Here is a 9,679-nt window from a genome sequence, read left to right as displayed (position 1 = left end):
CTCGTTTACTGGCAAGTCTCTTTACTCGTTCCGTAATACAAGATCCCGCAACTTACACTAAGTTACATTGCTTGCAAGGCTTGTGTGTGATGTTGTATTACCGAGTGGGCCCCGAGATACCTCTCCGTCACACGGAGTGACAAATCCCAGTCTCGATCCATACTAACTCAACGAACACCTTCGGAGATACCTGTAGAGTATCTTTATAGTCACCCAGTTACGTTGCGACGTTTGATACACACAAAGCATTCCTCCGGTGTCCGTGAGTTATATGATCTCATGGTCATAGGAACAAATACTTGACACGCAGAAAACAGTAGCAACAAAATGACACGATCAACATGCTATGTCTATTAGTTTGGGTCTAGTCCATCACATGATTCTCCTAATGATGTGATCCCGTTATCAAGTGACAACACTTGCCTATGGCCAGGAAACCTTGACCATCTTTGATCAACGAGCTAGTCAACTAGAGGCTTACTAGGGACAGTGTTTTGTCTATGTATCCACACATGCATTGTGTTTCCAATCAATACAATTATAGCATGGATAATAAACGATTATCATGAACTAAGAAATATAATAATAACTAATTTATTATTGCCTCTAGGGCATATTTCCAACAGTTGACCCACCAACGGTCAACGGGTCGGTGACGGCTTGATATGGATCTCGATCTAGAGGTGTGAGGCGAGGGCGATCCCAGGCGATCCAGATCGAGGCAATGCGGGGCTGAGGCGCTCGGCAATGGGGCTGCGAGGGAGGCCGAGGGGCGGCGACTGGCAGAGATGGCGGCGACGTGGTTCCGGTGGAGCTCGGGAGGAGACTGACTCGGCTGCCATGGAGGGGATCGGGAGGAGCTCGGGCTCGGGGCAGCTGATGGGGATATGTACCTAGGGTAGGGTCCCAGGCCTAACCTGAATGCCCTACCCAAGGGTACCTCATTATTAGGCCAAGGGTCACAGAGGAGATTCCGACTAGATGGACATGGCACCTAAAAAGTCACTCGGTACTAACACTTGGATTACATTCCCATCCACTCAACAACCTGTATCCACTCGGAATGGTTCCAGTCGACGTCAAAGACTAGAAGTCACCCCCACGAAGGCCAACGGACATACATTCAACCAATGGTCTTTAATAGCATTTAGTACTTGCATATGTTATGAGTAACGTATATCATTAACTCATATTGATCGAGCCCTTATATGTTGAGGCCTTGCTGAGGGGTAGCTGATACCTCTCCAATGTATCTATAATTTTTGATGGTTTCATGCTATTATCTTGTCAAACTTTGGATGTTTTGCATGCCTTTTATTTATTTTTTGGGACTAACTTATTAACTCAGTGCCAAGTGCCAGTTCCTGTTTTTTCCATGTTTTTGACCCCTTTCAGATGAGATTTTGAAACAGAGTCCAAATGAAAGAAAATCCCCAAAAAGATTTTTTCTAGAATGGAAGAAGATCGGAGGACTTGGGAGCCAAGCCAGAAGAGCCCCAGGGGCCCCACAAGCCCCCACCCCGCGGCCAGGGGGCGCGCCATCTAGGCTTGTGGGCCCCCTGGAGTTCCCCTGACATAGATCTTGCGCCTATATATTCCCAAATATTCCCAAAAAAATCAGGGGAGCATCATAATCACTTTTCCGCCGCCGCAAGCCTGTGTCTCCGCAAGATCCCATCTGGGGCACGTCCTGGTGCCCTGTCGGATGGGGGATTCGGACACGGAAGGCTTCTCCATCAACACCATGACCTCTGCGATGATGCGTGAGTAGTTCACCATAGACCTACGGGTCCATAGCTAGTAACTAGATGGCTTCTTCTCTCTCTTGGATCTTCAATACAAAGTTCTCCATGATCTTCATGGAGATCTATCCGATGTAATCTTCTTTTGCGGTGTGTTTGTTGAGATCTGATGAATTGTGGATTTATGATCAGATTATCTATGAATCTTATTTGAGTTTCTTCTGATCTCTCTTATGCATGATTTCATATCCTTGTAATTCTCTTCGAGTTGTGGGTTTTGTCTGGCCAACTGGATCTATGATTCTTGCAATGGGAGAAGTGCTTGGTTTTGGGTTCATACTATGCGGTGACCTCACCTAGTGACAGAAGGGGTAGCGAGGCACGTATCATGTTGTTGCCATCAAGGGTAAAAAGATGGGGTTTTCATCATTGGTTTGAGATTATCCCTCTACATCATGTCATCTTGCTTAAGGCGTTACTCTATTTGTCATGAACTCAATACACTAGATGCATGCTGGATAGCGGTCGATGTGTGGAGTAATAGTAGTAGATGCAGAAAGTATCGGTCTACTTGTCTCGGACGTGATGCCTATATGTATGATCATTGCCTTAGATATCGTCATGACTTTGCGCGGTTCTATCAATTGCTCTACAGTAATTTGTTCACCCACCGTAATACTTGCTATTTTGAGAGAAGCCTCTAGCGAACACTATGGCCCTCAGGGTCTACTCCACACCATATTTTCAGCCTTACCCTTTTTACTTCGTTGCACTTTCCGCCTTCATATCTTACTTTGCAAACAATCTTGAAGGGATTGACAACCCCTTTGAAGCGTTGGGTGCAAGCTTGTTTGTATTTGCGCAGGTACTCTAGACTTGATGAGACCCTCCTTCTGAATCGATACCATGGTTCTCAAACTGAGGAAAATACTTACTGCTCCTGTGCTGCATCACCCTTTCCTCTTCAAGGGAAAAACCAACGCAAACCCAATCTCCGTCAACGTGTCAGTTTCTGGCGCTGTTGTTTGAGAAATAGCAGAAGGATTTCTAGCGACGTTGCCGGGGAGGAAGATGAAGTCAAGAACTCATCCAAGTATGTGTCGCAAACTCATCTCTTGCATTTACTTTGTTTGCCACTTGCCTCTCGTTTTCCTCTCCCCAACTTCACCAATTTGCCTTTTTCGTTGGCCTTTTCGTTCGCCCTTTTCTCTTGCTTGCTTTCTGCTCGTCTGTGTGGGATAGTCTATCCTGATGGCCAGATCCACCACTTCGAACGATACTCCCGAGAGCGAAGTTCTCAATTTCATACAAATGGAGGGAGAAAACTTAAAGGACGCTTGGTATAGGATTTGCAATGCTCATAGTAGATCTACTCATAAGCAATCCACTACCGTCTTGCTTCGCAATTTTTATGTGGGTATTTCTCCTTGGAATAGGTATATTCTTGACACCATCGTAGGTGGAAATTTCTTGGGTAGTCATACCGTTGATTCTTACGGAGCTGTGATAAATTTGGTAGGCTCACCCCCACTCATGGTTAATGGGACTACCTTAACTCTGGAACATGTGATGCGTAGGCTGGATGCTATTGAAAATAAAGTTGCTACGATTGAACTCATTGAGAATTTGGATAAAAAGATCCACAATCAAATCACTCAGTACGGATCCAAGGTGGGAATGGTTTTGAAAAATTTAAAGGAGAAGGAAGCCACAGTTAACGAAAAGCTTGGTCACGATTCCGCTAGGATTGGCAAACTAGAGGATGTTATAACCAACTTTGGTTCCGCTTTTGCCGCTGTGCAGAATACTCCAAATTTTGCCCACAATAAAATCACCAAGTCTGTCTTTGTTCCTAAAAGTAGTGGTGAATCATCTAGCAAGGAAGATGAAAACCCTCAAGATGATAAGTGATCACGCCACTTATGGTTTGAGCACCAAAGACGACGATACGTGATTCTGTCGCTTCTATGCCTAGCTAAGGGCGTTAAACAATAGCGCTTGTTGGGAGGCAACCCAATGAATTTATCTTTTTCTTTCTGTTTTGTTGCATCCACACTTTCATAATTCTGTTGTGATTGTGTTTTTTGTGTTTGAGCAAGGCAAAGCCTTTATGACTAGTCTTGGTAATGGTTGTTTGATCCTGCTGGAAAAAGACACAAACTTTTCGCTCACGAGATGATTTTTCATTTTTATTCAGAAAGAGATTTTGAGTTGATTCTTTTTGCTGCTAATTGATATGCTTTTTCCCCAGACCTTCGTAACTTTTTAGATATTTTGAGGTAACATAAGTATACGAAGTATACAGATTGCTACAAACTGGTCTGTTTTTGACAGATTCTGTTTTTGTTCAGTTGGTTGCTTGTTTTGATGAAACTATGCTTAGTATCTGGGGGGGACTAGCCATGGGAAAGTGAGAATACAGTAGCCCATAATCAATATAGATAGAATTCAAGTTTTCTACAGTACCAAAAGAAGTGGTAGTTTGTTTTCTTGTACTAATGTTATCACAAATTTCTGTTTAAGTTTTGTGTTGTGAAGTTTTCAAGTTTTGGGTGATGTTCTCATGGACAAAGAGATAAGGAGTGGAAATAGCTCAAGCTTGGGGATGCCCAAGGCACCCCAAGCCAAATTCAAGGACACCAAAAATCCTAAGCTTGGGGATGCCCCGGGAAGGCATCCCCTCTTTCGTCTTCAATCCATCGGTAACATTAGTTGGAGCTATATTTTTATTCACCACATGATATGTGTTTTTCTTGGAGCGTCTTGTATCATAGGAGTCCTTTCTTTTTGTTGTGTCACAAGCATACTTTCTGCACACCTTTTTGAGAGCGAGAGACATGCACACATCGTGATTTTGCTAGAATGCTCATTGTGCTTCACTTATATCTTTTGAGCTAGATACTTTTGCTCATGTGCTTCACTTATATCTTTTGAGCGAGATAATTTTTCTCATGTGCTTCACTTATATCTTTAGAGCACGGCGGTGCGTGATTTGGTAGTTGGCTTATGCTATGAAAGTAGTCCCATGTGCTAGGTACCCAAAGAGGATGCAAAAACCTCCATCTTCATGTGCATTGAGTAGAAAGAGAAGTTTCGATTCCTCTCAATTAGTTTTGAGACATGGATTCGGTAATATTAAAAGCTATGTTAGTAGGGTATTGTGAATCTAGAAATACTTGTGTTGAAGTTAATGATTCCCGTAGCATGCACGTATGGTGAACCGCTATGTTAGGAAGTCGGAGCATAATTGATCTATTGATTGTCATCCTTTGTGTTGAGGTCGGGACCGCGCGATGGTTTACACCTACCAACCCTTCCCCTCGGAGTATGCGTTTAGCACTTTGTTTCCATTACTAATAAAAACTTTTGCAACAAGTATATGAGTTCTTTATGACTAATGTTGAGTCCATGGTATAGATGCACTTTCACCTTCCGCCATTGCTAGCCTCTCTAGTGCCGCGCAATTCTCGCCGGTGCACAAACCCACCAAATTCCTTCCTCAAAACAGCCACCATACCTACCTACTATGGCATTTTCATAGCCATTCCGAGATATATTGCCATGCAACTCCCACCGTTCCGTCTCATGACTTGCACCGTCACTCTCATATTGCCATTGCATGATCATACTAGATCGTTGCACATCCCGGTACACTGTCGGAGGCATTTCCTATGGAGTCATCATCATTGTGATCTTCGAGCCGTGAGTAAATAAAAGTGTGATGATCATCATTATTAGAGCATTGTCCCATGTGAGGAAATAAAAAAAAGAGGCAAAGGAGCCCAAAAACAAAAAAAAAGAGAAAATAAAAAATAAAAAAAGAGAGGCCTAAGAGCCCAAATAAAAAAAGAGAAAAAGAGAGAAGGGACAATGCTACTATCCTTTTCCACACTTGTGCTTCATGATAGCACCATGTTCTTCATGATTGAGAGCTTCTTGCTTTGTCACTACCATATGATAGTGGGAATCTTCATTATATAACTTGGCTTGTATATTCCAGTGATGGGCTTCCTCAAAATTGCCCTAGGTCTTCGTGAGCAAGCAAGTTGGATGCACACCCACTAGTTTCCTTTTGAGCTTTCATATACCTATAGCTCTAGTGCATCTCTTGTATGGCAATCCCTACTCATTCACATTGATATCTATTAATGGGCATCTCCATAGCCTATTGATATGCCGAGTCAATGTGACCATCTCCTCCCTTTTTGTCTCACAACCACCACCACACTCTATTCCACCTATAGTGCTATATCCATGGCTCGCGCTCATGTATTGCGTGATAGTTATAAAAAGTTTGAGAAAGTAAGAGTGCGAAAACAATTACTTGGCCAATTCCGGGGTTGTGCATGATTTACATTAGTTGTGTGAGGATGATGGAGCATAGCCAGACTATATGATTTTGTAGGGATAACTTTCTTTGGCCTTGTTATTTTGAAAGTTCATGATTACTTTGCTAGTTTGCTTGAAGTATTATTGTTTTCACGTCAATAGCAAACTATTGTTTTCAATCTTACGGATACAAACATTCATTCCACGTGAAAGAAGTTGCAAAGGACAACTATGCTAGGTAACATTCCACATCAAAAATTCATTCTTTATCACTTCCCTACTCGAGGACGAGCATGAGTTAAGCTTGGGGATGCTTTGATACGTCTCCAACGTATCTACAATTCTGGATGGTTTCATGGTATTATCTTGTCAAACTTTGGATGTTTTGCATGCCTTTTATTTATTATTTGGGACTAACTTACTAACTCAGTGCCAAGTGCCAGTTCCTATTTTTCCATGTTTTTGACCCCTTTCAGAGGAGATTTTGAAACGGAGTCCAAACGGAAGAAAATCCCCGAAAAGATTTTTTTCTGGAACGGAAGAAGATCGGAGGACTTGGGAGCCAAGCCAGAAGAGCCCCAGGGCCCCACAAGCCCCCACCCCGCGGCCAGGGTGGGCCGCGCCATCCAGGCTTGTGGGCCCCCTGGAGGTCCCCTGACCTAGATCTTGCGCCTATTTATTCCCGAATATTCCCAAAAAAAACACGGGAGCATCGTAATCACTTTTCAGCCGCCGCAAGCTTCTTTCTCCGCAAGATCCCATCTCGGGCACGTCCTGCTGCCCTGCCGGAGGGGGGATTCGGACACAGAAGGCTTCTCCATCAACACCATGACCTCTCCGATGATGCGTGAGTAGTTCACCATAGACCTACGGGTCCATAGCTAGTAACTAGATGGCTTCTTCTCTCTCTTGGATCTTCAATACAAAGTTCTCTATGATCTTCATGGAGATCTATCCGATGTAGTCTTCTTTTGTGGTGTGTCTGTCGAGATCCGATGAATTGTGGATTTATGATCAGATTATCTATGAATCTTATTTGAGTTTCTTCTGATCTCTCTTATGCATGATTTCATATCCTTGTAATTCTCTTCGAGTTGTGGGTTTTGTCTGGCCAACTAGATCTATGATTCTTGCAATGGGAGAAGTGCTTGGTTTTGGGTCCATACCGTGCGGTGAACTCACCCAATGACAGAAGGGGTAGCGAGGCACGTATCGTGTTGTTGCCATCAAGGGTAAAAAGATGGGGTTTTCATCATTGGTTTGAGATTATCCCTCTACATCATGTCATCTTGCTTAAAAGGTTACTCTGTTCGTCATGAACTCATGCTGGATAGCGGTCGTCGATGTGTGGAGTAATAGTAGTAGATGCAAAAAGTATCGGTCTACTTATCTCGGACGTGATGCCTATATGTATGATCATTGCCTTAGATATCGTCATGACTTTGCGCGGTTCTATCAATTGCTCGACAGTAATTTGTTCACCCACCGTAATACTTGCTATTTTGAGAGAAGCCTCTAGTGAACACTATGGCCCCCAGGATCTACTCCACACTATATTTTCAGCCTTAAAATTTTTACTTCGTTGCACTTTCCGCCTTCAGATCTAACTTTGCAAACAATCTTGAAGGGATTGACAACCCCTTTGAAGCGTTGGGTTCAAGCTTGTTTGTGTCTGCGCACGTACTTTGGACTTGACGAGACCCTCCTTCTAGATCGATACCTTGGTTCTCAAACTGAGGGAAATACTTACTGCTCTTGTGTTGCATCACCCTTTCCTCTTCAAGGAAAAACCAACGCAACCCCAATCTCCATCAACGTGTCAATTTCTGGCACTGTTGTTTGAGAAGTAGCAGTAGCGCACTCTATATAAGCCACCCCTCCCCTCTGGCACAAGGGTTCACACCCCCTGTATTACACAATCCACGCTGCAAGAGCTCCCGGGCACTGAGACGCAGGGCTGTTACCTCCAAGAGAGGTGCCTGAACTCATACATCTTGTGTACAAGCTTGCCATAGCTATGACTCTGCACTGTCCATTCGTACCCTACACCTCTACTGTCAGGTTCATTCCCACGACATTTGGCGCCCACCGTGGGGCAGGCGTCTAAGCGACTTGTGGCAAGTTTGCATTTTTCACTCTTCGTCGTGTCTTCCCGCAGCGATTCGTTCATGGGCGGTGAGATCCCTTTCGGCGCCCTCATCTTCGTCGCCGACGACTCGGCATGGCTTCACGAAGCGCCACTCGACATTGAGGCACTCCCGATCCATGGAGCAACTCACTTTCGTGCAAGCTCCTTCGGCGTACTCCTTCGGCAGCCGTCCACTCCGATGTCGGCTCTTCACTGTGTTGTTGGTCATCGCAAGCGATCCGGTCGCTCTCGACACCAGCGATGGGTGAAGCACGTAGTAGCTCGCGAGGCGTCATCTCTGTCGACTCCTCAGGTTGCAGCCATTGAGCCTGTTGTGCCCCTTTGGGACCTGATCCATCGGGTCAGATCAGTCTGACGTTCCTTCCGAATGCGAGAGCTGCAACCAAGTAGCAGATGTCTTCATGGTGGGCTCCGCGGAGAGCCCACCTGGGTTCGGGTGCGGCGAGCACGAGGCCGGCGAACTGTAGTCTGCATGCGGTTGTCGTCGTCCTCCAACTTCCAGTCGGCGTCAGCGATGACTCTTCTCAGGCGAACATCCAGACAATACTGAGGTATATCATACTCCGGTACTTAATGTGGCAGCAGCAGCTAAGATAGCAGATTCAGTTCAGTCGTCATATTCAGAGGCGGGTAGAGGCTTAGAGGAGATTCGCACTTTGCTTCAAGAAGCACAGTAGAAGAACTCAGTTGTATCCCAGTCAGTCAATACATTACACAGTAATTCAACAAGAGCAGATACAGTCCGCTCAGTGTACAGTCCAGGTTCACCCCAGCGTCACTGAGACGGGGGGCAGCGAGAGTATCAGCACCGAGACCAGGGTCGGAACCAGTTTCCCCCTCGTTATCACCGTGATGACCACCGTACAGTGCATTCTCCTCCGCGGAGCGGCTCGTATGTGTCCCGACACTATGTTGACCGGTGCCCGTTCGGTGACGAGCGGAATCTAGGATTCGATGCGAGAGATGTACTTGCACAGAGAAGGATCGACAAAGGCAAAGCTTACAGAGATGGTATTTACAGAGATCATCTGAGTGGAAGTGGTACCGCAGTTTCTGATCCCGAGTGTTTCAGCAGGGCAATCCACTCAGCCAATATTCCCCTCAACTTCAGGTTGGCAGCTAGAGTCAACAAGTTCACAGGAGAGTCCAAGCCCGAAACATGGTTGGATGACTATCGAGTTGCAGTACGGATTAGCAGCGGCAACGACAACATTGCAATGAAGCACTTGCCCCTCATGTTGGATTGTTCGGCCCGTGCATGGCTGAATCAGCTGGCACCCTCAAGCATATACTGTTGGGAAGATCTGGCCCGAGTGTTCATCAAGACCTTCGAGGGCACTTGCAAGCGACATGCCGGCCTTTCTAAGTTACATCATTGCGTACAGAAGTCGAGTGAGTCTTTGCGTGATTACATCCAGCGTTGGACCACTCTCCACCACACAGTGGAGAATGTTATCGA

Source organism: Hordeum vulgare, chromosome 1H, assembly GCF_904849725.1.
Source record: "Hordeum vulgare subsp. vulgare chromosome 1H, MorexV3_pseudomolecules_assembly, whole genome shotgun sequence".
Taxonomy (NCBI): Eukaryota; Viridiplantae; Streptophyta; class Magnoliopsida; order Poales; family Poaceae; genus Hordeum; species Hordeum vulgare.
This window is presented reverse-complemented; position numbering follows the sequence as displayed.